The sequence below is a fragment of the Cavia porcellus genome, unplaced genomic scaffold (assembly GCF_034190915.1).
Source record: "Cavia porcellus strain 051 isolate PalLab524CR breed Dunkin Hartley unplaced genomic scaffold, mCavPor4.1 scaffold_3, whole genome shotgun sequence".
NCBI classification, from domain to species: Eukaryota; Metazoa; Chordata; class Mammalia; order Rodentia; family Caviidae; genus Cavia; species Cavia porcellus.
Genome location: NW_026947486.1, coordinates 117,110,397 through 117,131,956, shown reverse-complemented (window position 1 = coordinate 117,131,956; position 21,560 = coordinate 117,110,397). Strand labels below are relative to the sequence as shown.

At 44.7% G+C, this 21,560-nt stretch overlaps 1 protein-coding gene across 6 annotated transcripts in view; it reads right to left on the bottom strand.

Annotated features, from left to right (window-relative positions):
- Mamld1 (mastermind like domain containing 1) overlaps positions 1–21,560 on the bottom strand; it is a 124,347-nt gene that overhangs the window by 16,397 nt on the left and 86,390 nt on the right. The window lies entirely within an intron of this gene.

Below are 21,560 nucleotides of genomic sequence, written 5' to 3'. Positions count from 1 at the left end.
GGTAGCTCCAATCCAAAGGCTATGGGAACCCTTTCAAGGTACAGCAACAGGCATTCTGTCCCCCATTATCTAGCCACTAGGAAGGCAAAGCCCTAATCCAAACTGGGAAACCTCCATCGTGACCCAGTGAGGTCTCTGCTATATATACCTAGAAGAAGCTAGACTGAACAGATCTCAGCACAGTTCCATCTGAGATCCCTAGGTCTGAGGCACAAAACTGGACTGCATCCTGGCTCCACTGCATCTCTCCCTTTAACTCTCTGAAGCTTCTATTCCTTTCTCTGGTTCCATTAGGAACCAAGAGCTCTCACTGAGCCAGGCTCTGCCAGAGGGCAAGCCAGCTCTGTTGCCAGCTTCTTGCAGATCAAGGAAGAGTATCATTCCTGCTTCCTCCCAACACCCTCCACCTCCTGGGCATTTGGGAGGTGGTTTCCCTGGTATTTATTGCTTTATTATGGTCCTCTAGTCCTCGCATAGATATTCTACTCCTTAGCATTATGTAAATGGCTACTTAACCCAGATTACATTGGGGTCAACAGCCTGAGCTCTGAGACTTGTCACATACTGGTACAGGAGAGGGGCCTCTCTCCCCAAGAAGTTGGAGGGCATTCCCACGTGCTGAGAGCAAAATTTTCAGCTTTGGGCTTGGCAGTAGGTGTTCTGAGAACCATTACAACCAGCTTAATCTGGCTGAGCCCGTCAATGGAGGGAGCAGTGAGAGAGAAAGCAGACCTGAGGTCGAGGATTAGCTGCCTTGTAGTTGGCGGCTGTGTGACATAAAGCGGGTAGCATTACCTCATAAGCCTCAGGTTCCTCATCTAGAAAGTGGGTACAACAACAGAGCCCACTGCATGAGGCTGGTAAGTCAGGATGAAAGGACAAAAAGAAAACCCTCACTACAAGGCCCAGGGCAGTATCTGCAAGGACTGGTTTCATCCTCCACCTCTATGCTCAGTAATATAAAGATCTCTGACCTGGAAGTCACGTGACCTGAGTTTCAAAATGGACTTTACCATTAGCTGTGTGAACCTGAGAAAAAATCCCTTTCCCTTTTGCATTATTGAGAAAAACATGTGCCTCTTTGTCCGTTATTCTGTTAATATTGTGTGGTACATTGATTGATATTTATAGGTTGAACCAGCCCTGCATTCCTGGGATAAATCCCACTTAATCAAAGTGTATAATACTTTTTATATGTGTCTGGATTCCCTTTTTAGGCCCATGTTTTTCTAGCTATAAAATTATATAGTTGAGCTAGACAATGTTTGAAGGTCTTTTTCAATATTCATGATCTCGGATCCTGTGACTAATACAATTAAGAAATAGTAATTATTAGGTGTCAAACAGAGTCCTCATAGGGTAATTAAGAATTAGTACAATTGGCTATGTCTCAAATAACTTGAACTTCTCTAGTGTGCCCCATCTCTAAGGCCTGATAATCTTTAGATGATGAGGATGAAAACTAAAGCCTACCAGCTTTAAACTTCTTCCAAAAGTATATAGTTTTATTTTTCCACAACTGGCATCAGAAAGGGACTCAAACAAATGAGGCAGGGTGGTAGATAAAACCAACAATTCGAACAGTGAGGGAAGAAACAACAAAGAAACAGATTCTAGCTAGATACCAGTCAAGCCATCCAAGGCTTTGCTTTCCAAAGTTGTCAGTCTAATTTACCCTCTGTCCCGTAGCTATCTACAGTCTGCCAGGGACTCAAAGAGCAGCCGTAACTGCCAAAGGAAGGGTGTGGCAGCCATGCCAGTGGCTACACGGATCTCCTACCATGGACAATAGAACTGATTGGCAACCTCCAGCAGATACCACTCTGGACCCACCACTGTCCTCACATTTGGTCTTGGCTGCACTCCCAACCAATGTCTGAACACAGTAAGCATAGTTATGCAGGCTTATTCTTATGAGGTGCACGACCCCTCTGATGGGTGACATTGGCGCAAAGGCTCTCCACGGGCCTGGCTGAGCTGTTCTAAGAACTGTACTGTGACCTGAGACTTTTTACCCAAACTTTCTTCTGTTCCCCATTTGGCAAAGGCCACCTACACTGTGGTCTGAGGCTCCTTCCCCCTTCTGTTATGCTTCACAGGTGTTTCTCCCAATACAGTTTTGAAGGTCAAATCCCATAATGTTGTCTACCTTTTGGCAGGCCCACATTAATGCCAAGGAGCGCCTAGCTACCTAGCTTTATTTCTGTCCAAAATGCAGAGGGAACCTTTTTCTTCTCACCAGGCCCACTTTCCTAGTATAAATGACCATGGTAAGTACTATGGTTTAATGATTATACACCCCCAACACTTGGGAAATTCACATGGTGACACCTAATCCTCATCTAGGTGGCACAAGATGGCAACTCAATAAGGGCATCTGATAATCTCTCCTCATAGATACACAGCCATGAACAGTCATTCATGCAGCAAACTGCCAGCACAAGAGCTAAGGAAATCAGATGTGAGACCATAATGCTTGATTTTAGTACAACAAAGCCAAAAAGATGTATTGAAGAAGGCAGGAAAGAAAGAGTTGCTGTGTCACCCCCTTCTGCAACTCTAAGCAGCCCAGCCCAGAGAGAGGTACTTTCTGCTGGAGAGAAGGACAGAGAATGATTTCAAGCCTTAGACTTGAAACCCATTACCAGGCCTGGCATGGCAAAACCCAGGTCTGGACAAAGCCCCATGGCCTCTGCTGCTACAAGGCTTTGTCCTGGAACCCAGTGCAAGGCAGATCCTAACTACCCCCATCCCCAGTCCTGCCCGTAGACAGAGGCATCGCACAGCTCCAGCACCAGGAGAAGTCTATCAGTCTTCTACTCCATCTAGCACCACCTGGGCTGCTTGCAATGGTTTTAAGAAACAAGTTCATCTTAGTAACAGGCAGGCCATACCGGTGTGGGCATTGGTCCCATCCTAATGTTGTGCTGGCCTTGGCAGTTTGTAGGCTTAGGATGTGACACAACATGGTAGTATTGGTGGTGCTGCGCATGTGACACACATGGTGCTGCACATGGTGGCTGCACATGTGACATAAGAACTCAGGGTTGTTCTGACTCTGCCCAGAGCTGAGCAGAACTCTGTAGTGTCCGACCACAGGCCAATAACTCTGATGAGGGATTTGGGCCTGCCTTGTCTTTAGGGGGAGGCTTGTGGGTTCAGATTGCTCTTTCTAGATAGTCTCTCATTTCTTTTGGAACAATACACCAATAGTATATTTAGGACTAATGTGGGCTTGAGTTGCTATTTGATATTGAAAAGGTGACAACACATCAACAGCAGATTCCCAGAAATTCTAGGCCTAGGAACTACTTAATACTGAAATAATGGCTCAGAGAAAATAAGCAGTGTTCTTAGAATTTCTGGAAGGACAAGAAGGTGCAAAGAAGATTAGGAACCCTGGAAAAAATACCTAATTTTTCAATGCTCAAATGACATTGAGTGTCAACAAGCACCAGGAGCTTTCAGGAATCTATTACCTAACTAATATTTAAAATAACATTCCAGAAACTGACCAAGTGGTAATCAGTATGGAAAAATGCTCAGTCAATTTAAAACAATTGTTTAAAGGAAACTTAATGAATTTGAAGAAAACACAAATAAACATTTTAATGGTCTACCAAAAAACTTAACAAAGAGTCAGATACAATTTAGAAAATGACACAAAAAACCTTGAGCTGAACATTGTACTCAGACAAATTAAAAATGTGATCAAAGGGATACATAGGAGCGATCACATGGAAGAAAGAATTTGTGAGTTGGAAGACAGGCTATTTGAAAATGTACCGCAAGGTCCTAAGTTTGATTCCTGGTATCAAAAAAAAAAAAAAAAAAAAAAAAAAAGAGAACATATATTGCTGGATGGATGGCTTCTGTTTACAAGCCTCATGCAGTCATAGGTTCGCTTTTTCAGAGGCAGGATCTAAATGTGTGTTTGATTCACGGTGCAATGCTGGGCGATTACTAAATTGGTCCACTGATGGGTTTAGCATTCTCCTATTCCCAGTAGTCTGAATAAGATAAAAGGGGAAGAAAGACACTGCAGTCCCCTCTCTTGTCATTTTTGCTACCTTGTGGGCACCATGAGCTGCTCTCCTCTGTGAAGCCCCTCTGCCGTGTGCCACCTTGCCTTGGAGCTACCCAAGTATGGACTGAGACTTCTATAAACTGTGAGCTAAGTACACCTTAATCCTCTAACTTTGGGTGTTGGATATTTTGTCTCAGCAAGGAGCAAAGTAACTAAGACAGAGGAGAATGAAAAAAGAGAGTAAAGAGAAACAGAGAATGCTTACAGGAACTTTGTGACAGTATTAAAAGAGCAAATATTTGTGTTGGTTTTCAAGAAACACTTGAGGATTCTCAAGGAGTAGAAAATTTATTTGGAGAAATAACAAAAGAAGCCAGGGGTTGTGGCACATGCCTGTAATCCTATCTACTCAGTAGGCTGAGGCAGGAGGACTGCAAATGTAAGGGCAGCTGGGACAATTTAGCATAGATTTTGTCTCAAAATACAATTTAAAAAAGGGTTGAAGATTAACTCAGCTCTTCTTGAATTTAATCTTCAGTACTGAAAAAAAAAACTTAAAAAAGAAAGAATAGAGACATAATAACAGAAAACTCCCGAAACTAAGAAGGATACAAATATCCAGGCACTGGAGGCCCAAGGTAATTAGTTGAATTGAACTCAATTCAAGTGTGTCCTGAGACATCTTACAATCAAGCTCTCATCAGTGAATGATAAAGAGAGAATTCCTAAGGGTGCAAGAGAAAAGAAATGGTACAGGAGTGACCCATTTCTATTGATAGCAAAACTTCTCAGCAGAAACGTTAAAAGCCAGGAGGAGAGTGACATGAGAATTTTGCAGAAAAAAATCTGTCAACAGAAAATGCTATACCCAGCAAAGTTATCCTTTAGAAATGAAGGCAAACATGATGTTAGTATATTAAGAGACAGGCAATATACAAAGATGCAAAGTGTGATATCAAAAGTTCATGATATGGGGAGCACAGAACACAGGGAGGAAGTTTTCTTATTGTATTTTCTCAATTTTTGTTGGTGTCTGTTATCTTTGTGATTATATTAAGTTGCTCCCACTTCAAAATAGCTTGTTATAACCAAAATATATTATTGTAAGCTCTATAGAAATCATAAATCAAAATTCTCTAATAGAAAAACCAAAAATAATGAGCAAGGAATGAAAATACACTGAGTAATTCACTTACTCACAAATAAGGGTGTAAGAAAGGGAGAAAGAAAGGAAGGAACTATAATAAAACTAGAAAACAAGTTATATAATTGCTGTGGCTGAGACCTTACCTATCAATAATTACCTTGAATATAAATGGATTAAATTCTCCAATTAAAAGACACAGAGTAACTGAAGGGATAAAAATGTCCCAACTCTATGTTGCTTACAAGAAATTCACCTTTAATGACACATATAGACTGAAAGTTAAGGCACAGAATAAGACATTCTCTGCAAATAGAATCAAAAACAAATCAGGAGAAACCAGGCTTTTATCAGATAAAATAGACTTTCTACAAAACAGAGTACTATTGTGCCATAAAGAAAGATAAATCTGAGTCATTTGTAGGAAAATGGATGCACTTTGACACAATAACGTTAAGTGAAATGTATTAGATGTACAAGCTTAAATATCATAAAAAATCTCTGCAATGAAAATTAAAAAAAATTACTCATGAAAGAAATTGAAGAAGACACAAAAATGGAAAGATATTCCATATTCATGAATTGGGAGAATTAAATTGTTAAAGTACCCAAACTTAGATTTATAGATTCGATGTAATCTCTGTCAAAATAGCAAATATTCTTTATAGACTAGAAAAGTGCTCTAAATTTTATACTGTACTAAAAAACTCCCAAATATCCAAAGCAGTCTTGAGCCAAAATAACATCAACAACAACAACATGTAGGAGACACTACAGTTACCTGACTTCAAAATATAGTACAAAACTGTAATAATCAAAACAGCCATAATATGGGTATATAGATCATATACCCATGGGAATAATATGGGTATATAGATCAAACTAACAGAATACAGAGCCAAGAAGTAAACTCATGCATCCATAGTCATCTTTTTCAACACAAGTGCAATGGAGAAAAAACAATAGCCTTTTCAATAAGTAGTGTTGGGAAAATTGAGTATCCACACGCAGAGGTATGAAGCTGGACTCCTGTCTATCATTAGTTACAAAAATCAAGGGCTAAGGATACAGCTTAGTGTAGAATGCTTGTTGCCTAGTCCTGAGTTCGATTCCTAGCAACCAACACACACACACACACACACACACACACACACACACACACACACACGCACACACGCACGCATGCACGCGTGCGTGCTGGATTAAAGACCTAAATGTAAGACATGAAACTATAGAACTATTAAAAGAAAATACAAAGGAAATGCTTCAGAACTTTTGGTGGACAAGAAATTTTTGGAAAAGATCTCAAAAGCACAGAAAATAAAAGCAAAACCAGACTAATGGGATTGTATCAAACTAAAAAGTTTCTGCACAGCAAAGGAAATGATCAACCAAGAGAGTTCACAGAAAACCTATAGAATGTGAGAAAAGATTTGCAGTGTATGCATCTGATGATAAGTTGATATCAACAATATAAAGAACTCCAAACCTTTAAAAATGAAATGTCAACCTGATTACAAGATGGGCAACAGATCTAAGCAGGCATTTCTTAAAAGAAGATATATGCATGGGCAACAGGTAGATAGGAAAAAGCTCAATATCACTGATTACCAAGGAAATGCAAATCAGAACTATAAATGTGGTACCACCTCACCCCAGCAGGAACAGCTGTTATCAAGAACACTAATGACGAACTCTGGTGAGACTATGGAGAAAGGAAACCTTGCACACTGTGGGCAGGAACAGAAATCAGTACAGTCCTTAGGAAGACAGTGTGGAGGTCCACAAAAATGTAAAAACAGGGCTACCCCAGCAACCCCACTGCTGGGTTGCTACATCACCAAAGGCAATGAAATTAGTATGTCAAAGAGACTTTTGCACTCCCGTGAGTATTGTAGCACTATTCACAGTAGTGGAAACAATCTAAGTGTATATCACTGGATGAATGGATAAGGAAAATGTGGAGCATGTACATAGCGGAATACTATTCAGCCATACAATGGCATGTTTTCATTTGTAGCAACATGGACAGAATGGAGATCATTATGTTGAGTGAAGCAAGCTGGCACAGAAAGAGAAGTAGTATATGATCTCACTCATATGCAAAATCTAAAAATGTTGATCTCATAGAAAGTGAGTAGGATGATGGTGGGGCTGGGGAGAGTGGGGGGATAGAAGATGGAGAAAGGTTTCTCAGGAAGTTCCTAGGGACTGTTGAACAGTAGGGTGACCACCAAGAACAGTAAGCACTCTGCATTTCCAAAAGCTAGAACAAAGGACTTTGAAAGTTTTCCGCAAGAAAATGTGAGGCGATAGATATGTTCAACCTGACTTAAACATTACACAGTGCATACATGTGCTGAACAATAGATGGTATCCTATCCCACGTAGGTTTTATACATTTCAATACATTTTAAAAGTTTAATGCACCTCAAAAAGAGAAAGAAACAGAATTCTCAGTGTAATGCCATTGGCAGGAGAGGCCTTTCAGCAGTGAACAGCTATGTGAATGGCACTCCTGTGCTGAGAATTAGCACCCTGATCAAAGAGAGTAGAGGGAATCTGTGTCTTCCACCAATGGAGGAAGCAGAGAGAAGGTGACCTCTATGAGGCATGGTCCCTTGCCAGACCCTGAATCTTGTGGGGCCTGATCTTGGACTCTTAATCCTCCAGATCTATGAGTAATAAATTTCTGTTGTTTAGAAGTCATCTTTTTTTAAAAACTATGCTGGGGGACCCTAGGCAGGTCTACCTTCCCAGAGCTCCTGGTAAAGGATTTAGCTGAGCCCTCCTCTCCTGCCAGCTATAGCCTGGGCCCTGCACAGAAAGTTCTGCTTTCCCGCCACCCTGCTCTGTCTTCCCCATGAAGACCTAGCAACCCCTCAATCATGATTTCTGTGTGCTTAGAAGGAAGAAGGGCTGGCTGTGGGACCCCAAAAGGCAGACATATTCATACCCTACCACTACATCAGCAAAAACGGACTGCTTTTTTGATATGTGACTATCTAATGGTAATGATATCCATCAGTGACCTTAAACATAAACCCAACCTTCAAATTTGACATATGCGGGATGGACTTTTAAGTGGGTTTGTGAATTTTATTACCTACCTTTTTTAAAAACAATTATTTTAAGTATTGCATTTGCCTTGATTTCATTGTAAAATTATATTTAGTGGCAGAGAATTAAAGCAGTGGTGATAAACTGTAAAGAGTATAATGTATTCATAGCCCATTCCCAGAGGTGATGGTGTCTACTGATGGAGTCAGGATACAAAAAGCAAGAGCCTGGATTTTTAGCCAGAAGTCGGGAGAATCAGGCCATTGACGTGGGCTGATCATTTTGCAGTCCCATTTGAATCCCACTTCTCCAGTGGCAAACTGCTGGGCTCGCTCAGATCAGCTCCCTGGGCGGGCCCCGTTGGGTTGCATTTTCTGCGAGTGTGAGGGGCCTCTCCTGCTTTTGCCCAAGTGCCAATGTGCAAACTGTGTGGGAGTTGGGAGGAGGGAACTGGATGCTCAAGAGGCTGAGTCTTGAGAGAGGAGGCCCTGAGGGCCTGGCAGTGAGATGTCCCAGGCTCCCAGAAAGGGGAGGGCTGTGAAAGAGGTGGCTGTACATGCCAGGGACACTGAGTTCCCTACAAGTGTTTATTTATTTCTTCCTATGACTTGTGTGTTGCATTTCTTTGGCACCTCCAAAGTGTAGGCTGTGTGATGTGTTGTAGAAATTGGTCAGTGGTTTGCCACTGTAATAAAACACAGTGGCCGGCCCCTGCTCCCAGGCTGCCGTCCATATTACTCGTGCAGCACATAGTTACTGAGCATGTACTATGAGCTAGGGCCTGTGTTGTGACCACACGGATGAGCAAGCCAGCTATGATGATGAAGAAATGCTGAAACAAGGGTTCATGAGAAGGGCTGTGGACGTCAGAACGGAGCCTTGCAGGGCGCTGCAGAGTGAATACCAGCATATGCCTACTCTTTCTCTGTCTGGGGTGAGATTGGTGGCCGGGGACCCCTGAAACATAACGAGCCACATTCTGCCTCAGTTCTGAGGATGGCACATCCCCTGAGCTTTCTAGGTTGGAGCTGGGTCCCTTCAGGGAGGTGTGAATGGTATTTTCATAGGGCTGAGGCTTGGGCAGAGGCGTGTGCATGGGAAGAAAAGAGTGTACACATGAGGAGGGCCATGGAGGTTGATTCAGCAGCAAATACTGGTGGTGGCCTGGCCAATACTGAGTTTTCCTCTCTGGGTATTTTCCTTCGTTTCCATTCAGGCGACCTTGCTCACCTCACAGGGCCTAGATGCTTTGAGAAGACCTGGGTCTATCTGAGCCTCTGGAGGAAGGGCACTTAGTTTGACTGACATGAAGCATCCCAGTAGCCATGTGATCAATTCAGACAAATAAACTCAAAGTTCCCAGGGGTTTCTGGGAAGGAAGCTTCCTTCCTCCGACATTCTCCAGCAATTCTCCTGCTTCTCTGAATGGGTCAGGAGGAAGCCGGAAGCCCTTGGAGTAGCTGGCTGCTATTGTGTGCCCACAAGGGGGAGCTAGCTACAGGATGAGGCCCAGGCTAGGAAAGGCTAGAAGATGAACAGAAAGAAACGGCATCTTTGGCGATACTGTTGAACTGTTGGTTGATTCAATCCAGCGCTGAAGTCTGCTCAACCACTGGACCTTCATTTTCAGGACTCATTAGGTCCCCTACATTATCTAAACCGGTGTGAACTGAACTGTACGCTACAGGCAAATGGACCCATTCGAAGGGGCAAAGAACTACCCTGGCCCCTCAGATCCCTGGGTGTGTGGGGTGTGCTCTCACCTCCCGCCTCACCTTAGAAAACACCCCATTTCTAATGATGGAGCCAGAGACTGTTACTCAGCCTTGAGTCATGTTTCTTTATCCACAGGCCCGTTTACCTAAGGAGAAATCTAACGCATCTGAACTGTCTGTCCAACAGACTCCTGCAAACACATCTAGCGCCGATCAAATATCCCAAACTTGGACTCTTCCTTGAGATTTGAAGTGTGCTACCCAGGGTGTTACAATGCATTAGTTGAATGTGATACACATTTTAGAAGTAGTAGCCCAGCTTGACAACATTAAGAAAGTTTGGATCATATTCAATTCAGATGCAAACTATATACTTTGTGGGTTTCTGTGAAGAACATAATTGATGATCCAGGCTGGAATTCATCTATAGACACTAGACAGTGCTATCTCCTAAAAGCAATTATTGGCACCAAGTTCCTGAATTTTTAAATCCTTTTAAAAGTCCAAGAATGTACCAGAAAGTCAAGATTTGATTTCAGAGATAATCACACATAGACAAAAAAACCCTGAGAGGCTATAAATGATGTTGCTGTGTAGGTAGCTGATGGCTCCAAAAACAATCATGAAAGTTCAGTGTTTTTCTCAATCCCTGGTCTAATATGAAATAAAAGTATATACTGGGAGAATGGGAAAGAGACACTAATTAAGTACAGGGTTATGGAGAAGCATTTATCAGTCTCAGAGTTTATGTGGAGAAGAAGTTGTCAGTTGGAGCTGGCACATAAACTCAGGGAGTACACATGGGGGAGTACACATGCAGGATTCTGTTGGACAGACAGTTCAGATGTGTTAGATTTCTCCTTAGACAATAAACTCAGGGAGGACACATGGGGGTGTGGATACAAGCTTTGCACATGGTGGTACGGGAGCAGAAATGAACCAGACTGCTGGGAACCAGGAAGGTGAGCCTTCTGGTCTCCAAATGTTGTGGTGGCACTTCAGTAAGTCTAGTAGTGCCTTCCCCATCCAGGGGACATTACATCAGTGTCCCAAGCTCTTCTCATAGGCAAGCAGCCAGGATAGGAGCAAATCACTGGTGTGTGTGTGTGTGTGTGTGTGTGTGTGTGTAGATGCCCTGGGAGCATCACTGTTACCTGCAAATCTCTGAAGGCCCTGCCTGTCACGGTAGGAAGTAACGTCCAAGTTTGGAAAAGTGGTGCTTCTCACTAGCTGCTGAGGAGAGAGACAGGCAGAACAGATCTGTCTGATTCCAGATCTTTGTGAACTCAGAGGGAATCACCATGATCAAGGCCATTGCCATAGGCTGCCCTTTCAAATTCGCTCTGCTCCTTTTGTCTGTATCAGTCTTGAACTATAATAATTAATGGGCAATCAGGGGTCCTTTCTGGGTAGGTGGGGTGCGAGAAGGAACCTCCTCATGATGTAATTGTTCTGCTAAACAAGATAGCTCCAAATTAAAAGTTAATAAAGCAAATAAAAGAAAATAGCAATATAGCTGTCAAAATAACAGAAACAAATCAAAAACAAAAACCCAAAGAGATAATTTCTGCAAGGAATGTGGAACCTGTGCTTTCAAGTTGAAAAATAAACATTGTAATTTTTTTTAAAAAAATGAGTGCTTGCCTCAGTTTGTATTTTAAATGTTCCCCCAAAGGGCCGTTATGCTTAAGGCTTGATCACCAAGGTTTGATCACCAGCCTGCGGCCCTATTGGGCAGTGGTGACACTTAGTGGAAAGTAGGTCATCGAGGGTGTGCCTTTGAAGGGGATATTGTGACACTGACCCCTCTTTTCTCTCTTTTGGTGAGCAGGTTTGCTCTACCTTGTGCTTCTTGCCATGATGTTTGGCCTTGTCACAGGCCCTAAAGCAATGGAGCCAACCAAACATGGACTGGAACGTCCGAAACCATGAGCCGGAATAAACCTTTCCTCCTTATAAATTGATTGCCTCAGGCATTTTGCCTAGCAACAGAAATCTGATTAATTAAATGCTCATTCAAGTACAGTCATGTGTATAAGTTACCTTTTAAGCAAAACGGGAGAAGAACATAGTCTAAACAACCTTTGGAACATGCTCAATTGATTCTGTGTTACTCAAAAAGAAATAGCAGAGTTATCAATCCACTGTGTGAAAATTAAGACCTCTCCTTGCCCCTAGGGCTGATTGCAACTGATGAGTTTATGTTAGGAGTGTTGGTGCTGCTCAAGAGTGGGAGGAACGAATCTTCACTTGGAAAAAGCAATAAAATGAGTGGCCTGCATTTCTAAGCTAGCATTGTTTTGGCCTTTTTTAATCCTGTGTGGCTGTCACTGTGGTATGTGAAATGGCAAGCAGAACTCTTGTTTTGTTCCTGTAAATTGCATTAAATGGTGGCAGCAATAGCAGCAGCCGTAGCAACAACAGAACCAGCACAAATTACTACCAGAAGTACAAAACTGTTATTTGTTGGGAGTGCAAGAAATACATGTGTTCAGACATTGCACAAGAGCTGTAGAAATATAAGCCCAGAAAGATGATTTGCAGGCTCTATATGCAAAGGCACAGTTTTCTGTTCTGCGTAACATGGGAATATGAATTCATCAGTCTCCTAAACCTTGAAGACTAAGAGTTGCTATCAACCATTACCCCCAAACACTCAAAATCACCACAAGAACTTAAAAGTCTGCAAAAGCTAGCAGGTGCACCTCATTATTGATTCATTCTTCAGGTCATCCTTTCCAAGGGTCCTTCAATCCCATTTACAGAGTTATATAAGGCATCTTCCTGTGGCTGAACAATGTACAACTGAGGTGGACAGTAACTCTGATTAAGAAGTGGACGTCGCAAAGCCCTGAGAGGCAGCAACCAAAAGCCTTGTGAGGTAGGGCGCAAGCAATGACATTACCAACCAGGTGTGTCAAGTTTTCAAAAGCCACGTGGACACTGGTCAGAGGAAGTGCAAGAGCCACATGTTTCCCGCTTTGTGCATCAGTGCCGGGGCTTAGCATTGCAGCTGAGAGCTTTAACCTTTTCCAGCACTCTATTCCAAAGCCCCGCTTTTGTTCTGGAGGGCCAACTTACATGGAGAGCCTGTTCAAGACAGTAAGTTCCTAGCACTGTTCTGTTGGCCCTGCAGACTGAATCATCCTGGTGTTTCCAGTCATGTGAACGCACCAAAGAGCCAATAAAGCAAGTGGGGTTTCTTTTCCCATTCACAAGAGAGAAAATGTCATCTCTATTTACAGTCATTTCTTTGTGCCCCCTACCCACGTGCTGTCATTTCTCCAAAATGCCTGGAGAAGGACAGCCTTTTTGCTGAGCTGACCAGGAACGGTATTTCTAAGCCTTGTGTGGGCCAGTAGCTCTGTCCTGTGTTGAGTTTAAATGCACCTCACTAAGGCACGCAGGAAATGAGTCCATACAAAGTGGTGAGTGGACACGCAGCCTGTTCTGCTCGTCTGTAAGATGGGGACTGGGAAGCTCCCACTGGTACTTTCAGATTGCACACTAATATTTCTGGAACAGAAAATGCTGTTTTGATTAGTAGAGGATTAACAAAAAACAGCAGTTTATTTTTTTTTTCTTCAAAAGTTTTGGTAAGACCTCTAGTCATATGTCACTTAAATCCTGGGGACATTCTGAGCATTGTATTGCTGGGTGATTTGCCTTTGCAGGAATGTCCTCACATACACTTACATACACCAAGGTGGTACAGGTCAATCGCTTGATGTGGCCTCTTGATGCCATCAAGAGACTTGTTAAGCATAAGCCATATGAGGCCACTGCCATTGTAAACAGTGTACCATTTCCCAGTAAACCCTTCTGTTTATAAGTGGAGGACAGAACTCTACAATACAGATAAAAAGTGTGGCATAGGAAATACATCAGCTGGCAATAGAGTAATTTACTATCACCAAGAATGATGTACTGTATGGAACTGTACACATTATCCCTTTATGTGACTGGTGGGTCCTCTACAGTGGTGCCACCACACACAACGTAACACTCAATGCACCAGAAACATCCTCCAAGACCCATAACAGAGCTATAGCAGGTAGGATGTCACTAGGTAATAGGTGTTTTCCTGATCCATTGTAATCTTATGGGACTACTTTCATAAATTTGATTCATTGTTGACAAAGACATTGTTTTACAGTGTATGGCTATATGTAGCATGGAACAGATCTCTTTAACCTTTGCAAATTGTACAATTCAGTGACATTAAAGTATTATCGTTGCATAACCATCCTCACTCTCCATCTGTACAACTGAAACTGTGTGTCTTTGGTCTGTGAGAGTACAGGCTGCACCTTTGCCAATCTAACATGAAACTTCCCCACAGGGGTGCAGGAATGGGGACCCTGGAGATGTTATTCCAATGGGGGTCGGGACAGCCACCAAGGTGGGTCTGGAGGTGGTGTCTGGTGATGTCTGTGGACCTTTAAGTTTTGTTTTCAACTTTCAACAATCTCTCTGCTTTGGATGAGGAGGAGCTCCCTTGAAAAGCCCTCATCTAGCAAAAACAACTATGAAATACAAGAAGCAAAATCGGTGGTATCATGGGGGGCAAAATAACAAAATCAAATGCAATCCCAACTGTTTCAATTCTTTAAAAAAAAAAAGTAGAAACTTTTTCTTTGGGGTGGTGTAGTGGGGGTGCTTTCATGCTAATAAGTGCATCTGTTCCACACTGTTCATGGTAGGTTAGTCCCCTGATTTCCCTCAGATCCCTGAATCCGTGGAAGGGAATCAAGTCCTTTCCATAAAACAATGTAGTACGTGCACAGAGCCTGCCCATGTCCTCCTGTATATTGACACCATGTCTAGGTTACTTACAATGCTGCACAATGCAAATGCCACCGGACAGTTGTTATACTCTGTTGTTTAGGGAATAATGGCAAGATGAGTCTGTGCATGCTCAGTACAGATGAAATTTTTAAAACACTTTTCCACCCACAGCTGGATGAATCTGCAGATACAGAATCCACACATATGAGAGGGAGACTATCTTCTACTTTCTGTTGTCCCTTGTAAGCTCAGAAGCAACCAGGTCACAGTACACACAAATGCCTTACAGAGTGGCCAGGCAATGGGATCTGTCTGTCTCTGAGGGCCACACAGGCTAAAGGTACAAATAAACTGAGGACAGTCCTCCGGAAACCCACCACAGGGGGCCCAGCAAAGGATCTGAGAGGGAAGCTTTAAGAGACAATTGCTAATGGCACATGGAAACCAAAAAAGAAACTGAAACTGCAAATTGATTCTTGGTAACATCAGTACTTGCACCAGGAAGCGTTGAGCTATGTTTCCCAAATTCAACAGGCTTTGGCATTTCATTTCCTGGCAGTGCAACACTGAGATATGAATCCCTGAATTTCCAAGACGTATTTTATACTGGGCCTCATCCTCGTTCCTCTCAAAGTAGCCAAAAAAAAAAAAAAAAAAAAGGTTTCCCAAATTAAACAGCTCTTTGTGGCTCAGTTTAGAGAGAAAGTGAAAACTAACCTTGAGTCTACAATCACCTTTATGTACAAAGTCAGAATGCTCCTGCAGGAGAACGTGTGTCTATGTCTGATAGAGGAGACTAAGGCAGGGCAGGCCTCAGGCTCTGACCCTTGGGCTCTGAAATCCGCCTTGCAGACCTCCCATTCTTCATTTGGGGGTGGAGGCCCTTCCTGCATTGCCAGTTGATGGGTGGACATCCCAGAGCTTCCTCCAGGGGCCTCGGCTCTTGTATTTCCCCAGGGCTAACTTTGGTTTTTTTTTTTTTTTTTTTAATTTTATTTAAAAAGAAACAGAGAAAAACATAAAACAAAACAAAGCGGTGTAAGGGTACAAGTAATACAGAACTACAAAAAAAAAAAAAAACAGTAAGAAATCACCAGTTAATAGATTACATATTATCATTTTAGAGATAGTTGCTCAAATCACAGTATCAAAGCAACTTTGAATCACCACATAGCCACTAGAATCAGTAAAATACAGAACATCAGGAACCTTCTCTGTGAGCTTGGCTGCCAGCACTGTCCTCTCCCAACCCTTTCCCTCAAAACAAGAGAAGAACCAGGGAAGGGAGTGGAAGCGCTGGCAAATCCAAGCTGGCAGGCCCTTCTTGGACAACATATGGTTCAGCTGACGTGATGGGGGGATGCATCTCGGCCAGTGAAAGGTCACTGCAAAAGTGCTGAGGCAGCCTGAGAATAGAAAACGCTCCCTCTCCACCTTTCCTGACTCGCAGAAGTACCTTTGATCAGAATAAGGAATTCTCTGAGCCTCACTAACGTGGCTGGTGCATTTCTGTTTTCAGCAGGAGTTCGTGGTACAAACAGAGAATTTCATTTGCAGGCCTAATTGAGACAACAGTAATTAAAGGTTTTGCTCTAGTGAGTAGGCTACTCCAGCCTTAGAAACTCAAACCAAAAGGAAATCTTGGATCTCTGCAGATTCCTTTTGGAGGCCTTGCTGGTGGGGGTGGGTGGTGGAGGCGTAGGATGGGAGATGAGAGAGGAGAGGCATCCCTTCAGATAGTGCTCCCGGGCTGTGGCATTCATGTGAGGTGTCCTTTGAGCAAGGCTCCAGAAATAGGCAGATAAGAAATACCAAGCCCGCGAAGCCACGACTGACCAAGAGCAACATTACCGGACGCCTTGGTGGTGCTGAGCAAGCCAGCAGGTCTGGCTCTCACTGTCACTCTTATATACAATCTCTGACCTACTCACTGTCATTAGCTATGGACAGTGGGCCCTCTGCTAGGTCTTCAAGTGGCAGCTGGCTTCAGCCTGCTGCAAGCCTTGGAGACTAATTCCTTAATTCCTCCTCCTATCCCCCCTAAATTCATCCCCAGGTCACATTTGTCACTCACCGGCCGCATAGCTCCTAGCGCCTCAGCTGTCTGTGCCTGAAGGGAGGAGAACTTGGCCTGAGCGCAGCCTCAGGGCCTGCTGGGAGCTCAGAGCCAAGGTCGGGTGTCCACCAGCCTGTACTGTGTCCCCGCAGGCCCCCGTGCTGGGAGTGCTGCACTTTGCAGGGCCACTGCCAGGGACAAGAGAGGTGCCCATATGTGAGACACGTGGGGCTTTCTCACTTGGAGAGGCCCAGCCCCTCTGGGAAGGCAAAGGGCGAGCTCTTGGGCTGCCCTTACTGCTGCCTAAACCAAGGGGATGCGAGGCTTCTTGTTAAAGACAGAAAGCAGAGCAGACTCAGCAGGGGCTTAGTCCAGCCTTCTCCAAGGCAGGCTAGATTCTTTCTCTCTCCTCTCAAAATCTGTCAAAACATCATGTGCCTCTTGGTCTATTTCTCTGCAGCTGCCCTCTTCCCCCTGTGCCTTAAGGCCTGCCTCAAGGATCAGATTCCACGACTTTTTGTTCTTTTTCCAACTGGCCACTATCCACATCCCTCCTCCCCATGCAGCCGCACTCCCAGTCCTGCAGATCTGAGCAGGGCTCCAGTACACATGTGCCGAGGGCGCTCTGGCTGGAGGCCGCCTCTTGCAACTACCATCACCTTGATGGGCTTGTTCTCCTCTTTGAGGAAACGTATGTTCCACTCTCCGGGGGCTGACAGTAAAACTGAATCAAGCCTCCTTGTGTTATCGTCTTCAGGCTGAAGAGGAATCAAATCACAGGGACAAAACTCATTTGCCCTAGCTTTGATTAAAAACTGAGATACGCCACCCCGTCTGGGGGTAAAGTGGGAAACACAGTGAAGTGATTTGGGGGTCATTAAAATCTTAACAAGCTAGGGCTGGATGTCATGGGGAGTTAAATAAAGATCCTTCCCTCGACAAGTCCAGGTCCATATCCCTGACTGTAATTTCAGGTACAAGAAGTTTTAAAGGCCGACTTCATTTTTGTAAATGTGGTACCAAAATTTATTTGGGGGTCATATTTGACCTGAATTTAAATATTTGTATTTTGCTGCAATAATAAGATTCTACCGGAGGACTGTGTGAGACTTGGTATTTGCACCATTGTCCTTTCTCAAGTTCTACAGCTTTGCCATTGGGAAGTCATCCGCACGCAAGCATTTCAGACCTAGGGCCACAGGCCTGCACTGGTCCTGGCTGAGCGTGTGCCAGGAATTGTTCCGAGCAATTCTATCTCTTTTGTCCTCCCGGTGCTCTACGCAAGGGAGACCAGGCCTCCTCCGTTTTCAGCTGAGGCTTGGAGGGGTTCAGGAACATTGCTCCTGGCTCTGTCTCCGTCAGTGTTGACAACCAGACTGGATCCAGTGTCCTTGCTTAACCTGTCAGGCTGAACTGCTCCCTTGAAGCCAGATGCCATTTGCCTTTTACCTTAAGTGGAAGCGAGTGGTCCAGTGAAATTGGATCACTGACTCGACTGGCAGAGCGAAATCCTATACGTTGAGAGATCCTAGGCTGCAAATAAGAAGGTGCTTCTGGAGACAGCGGGTGGGACACGTCTGCTCACTGGAGAGTTTGTTTCTCACCTTACACTGAGAAACTGTTCCTTTCAAAAACTCAGATCCCTATCCTAGTGAATCTCCAGCCTTTCCATGGGGGCCACTGTCATTTGGGAGAAGTGTCACAACCTGACAAGCTACATGTTATTAGGTGATTTTTTTTGGAGGCCAGTGTTGGCCACCAGTAAAACCTGGGAAGTTTGTTTACCTCGCCGGAAGTGAGAAGCACACAATTTCCACCTCTGGGACTGCCATCTGTCTTTCTACAGGGACACCAGCTCTTACCTCAAATACTTGCCCTTTTTTTTTCTTTTTTCCCTGGAAAAGTGGGTGTAGTGGAGTCTTTAGGCCTAAATGTTAGTGAGAATGGGGAGGGGTGGGGGGAGCTGTTGATGCATTTTGCCTGTGTGTGGAGAACACAGCTAGGAAGAAGGGGGGACAAGAGCACAAGATCGAAGAGCTCAAGAACAAATGGGGGAGATCCAGTATGTAAGGCAACATGGCCCTTCCCCCCAGCCCTGGCCTAGAATAGGGCATTCCCGTGAGGCACACAAAGTCACTCAATTCCTGCAAACCTCACAGTGGCCGTGGAGTCTGTCCTGACACAGCTGCTGGTCCGGAGAACCACGTCTTTAGCCTGGAAAACTGTCAGAGTGATAGAAAGAAAATCCTCTTGGCCAAGCCCTGTTCCAAGTGCTTTCAATGGCTGAACATAATGAATCCCCAAAGAATTTCTCATCACTCCCATTTGGAGAGGAGGGAACAGGCAAGAGCGAGAGAAGGAATGGAAAGTTCCAGAGACAGCACCTCATGCACTCCAAGTATGAGGGTGAGCTCTGCAGGAGGACTCTGCTGCATGACTTTCTGTGGGCACTGCAGGCCACTGGTGACTTCTCTGTGCCTTTTTTTTCAGCAGTAAAGGCAATGATAACAGCCCCCCACCTCCAAGGACTAAAATGAGAAAAGGCGAGTGAACCACTGGGTCCCAGGTGTGGCCGGGAAGGTGGTTTCCAGCGGCAATAGCATCCCTGTGGAGGTCCAGCCTGTCACCTCTGCTGGCTGAGGTCTGTTGAACACTTTGTGTGGTCCTCGCCTCAGAGAGCCCTGTGCTTGGTCTTTCTTCCTGAACACATTCTCCATTTGCATCTAGGTAACCAGTTGGGTGCAATTTTCTGCACCCCAATCATCAAGAATTCTTCATCTGAGCCAGCGGAGGTGGCTCTGGGGCAACATCACCAGGCTATAACTATGCCCAAATGTGGAGAAACAAAACCGAAAGGCTCCCAGTGTTAGAGGGTGAAATGTGCCCACAGCAAGGGTCATGCTTGCTAGTGAAAGAGGTATTGGGGCTCAACCAAGACAGCTGCACAAGTCCATGTGAGCAGAAGGTAACAGCGCTAAAATGAAATCAAACCGCAGTGCTCCTGAACTCTAGAAAGGGCTTGAGCCCCCAGGGGGCCTGTCCTGTCTGCCTGCTGTGTCTGTCTTCATGCTACTCAACCTAGCCCCCTGCTTGGGAGCTCTGCTTGCTCTATGCACCCATCACATGACCAATTTCCAGGCGCCGAGCACTCTGCTTGGCTAGGCTCCACTAGATCTCAACAGAAAGAGTCCATGTCTAGGGAACGGCCATGGTTACTCTGGAATACGAGAAGCCTGACAGGCTCTTCTCCTGGACCAGGTCCCTAATCAACCAGTTCCCCGACACCCCTCGATGTTCTACAGAACAGGGAGGCAGAAGCACTGAGGACAGTCAGGAGAATGCGTCCGGGAGTGGATGGTGCGCAAGCCTGAAGGAGCTGGACTGGAAGGACAGAAAAGGGAGGAAGGGAAAGTCAGGTACAAGAAGTAGTGGAGCTAAAGGCTAAGTCTATGCAGAGTGGGTCAACTACTACCAGCCCTTGGAGGCTGTAGAAAGCAAGTACAAAGCGTGGCCCCATGGGATTTGAGTGTAAGGAGGTTGGTGGGGACAGGCTATGGCCCCTCGGACACTTCTGAGAAAGTCAGGAACACAATCAGATCAGTGGTTTAGCTAGGCAGCTCTTAAAGCAATGGTTGATTCGCTGAGGGGAATTAAGAATAAATGGTGTGACTTCATGCAATGAATCAAGAGGAGCCAGCCTTGGGAAAGGCTACGACAGTGGAGAGGAAGATCGAGACTGACAATATTCAAGCAGGCCAAGTTGTGACCCGGTGCCCATGGAGCCCTGCCTACTGCTATTATGGCCACCATCGAGTGACGAAGACATAGACTACATTATAGGGACTGTGACATCCATGTCCTCGCCCCTGCAGCTTGTTGGCAGCACTGTCTCAGTCACTTGGATGAAGCCAGCTGCCGTGTCATGAGATGCTCTATGACGGTCATGTGGCAAGGGACCAGAGGGGGCCAATAGTCCCAGAGGATCTATGGGCTCAGTCCAGCAGCCTGCAAGGAACGGCCTCCTGCCAACCATCAACTTTCCCCACAGAGCCTTGAGTGGACTGCAGGCTTCTGTGAGATTCTGAGCCAGGAGACCCAGCTAAGCCACGCCAGGATTCCTGACCTGCAAAGACTGAGCTAATGCAGGTGTGCGATTGGAAGATGGGGTTCTAGGCTAGTTGGTTACACAGCAATAGCTAACCAATACAGACAAGGAATAGCTAACCAGTACAGACAAGGATCAGAGCAATGAAAAGTAGCAACTGTGATAGATGGTCCCAAGGAGTTACAGCTGCATCTAATGACTGAAATGACTGCTGGGGGTGAGAGGGTGAGAGAAATCAAAGAGTAATTCTGAGGAAAGCATAGATTCTGCAGCGAGACTTCCTGGCTTTAAATTCTTGCTCAATCACCTGCTAACCGTGTGACTCTGGGCAAGTCATCACAACTCTCTGAACCTCAGTTTCTCTGTTTGAAAAACGGGGAAGAAGAGTGCCTTACAGGTGTCTGCCTTTCCTTCCAGGATCTGCCTCAGCATCCGCCACAGTGATGAATGGCACACCGAAGATGCTCAGCAAAAGTTTGCTGGGGAATTTATGGAAAGCTAAGCGTTCATCCTGACACCAGTAGGGACAAGACTCAAGTACTTCTGTGAAATTTCCTTACAGCCTACCAAGGCTTCCTGCTGTGTGGCTCAGTGCAGGGAAATACAGTTCATGTTTGGACAGTCTTGACTTGTCCTCCAAGCTCCTTCCCCTGAGAGCGGCTTGT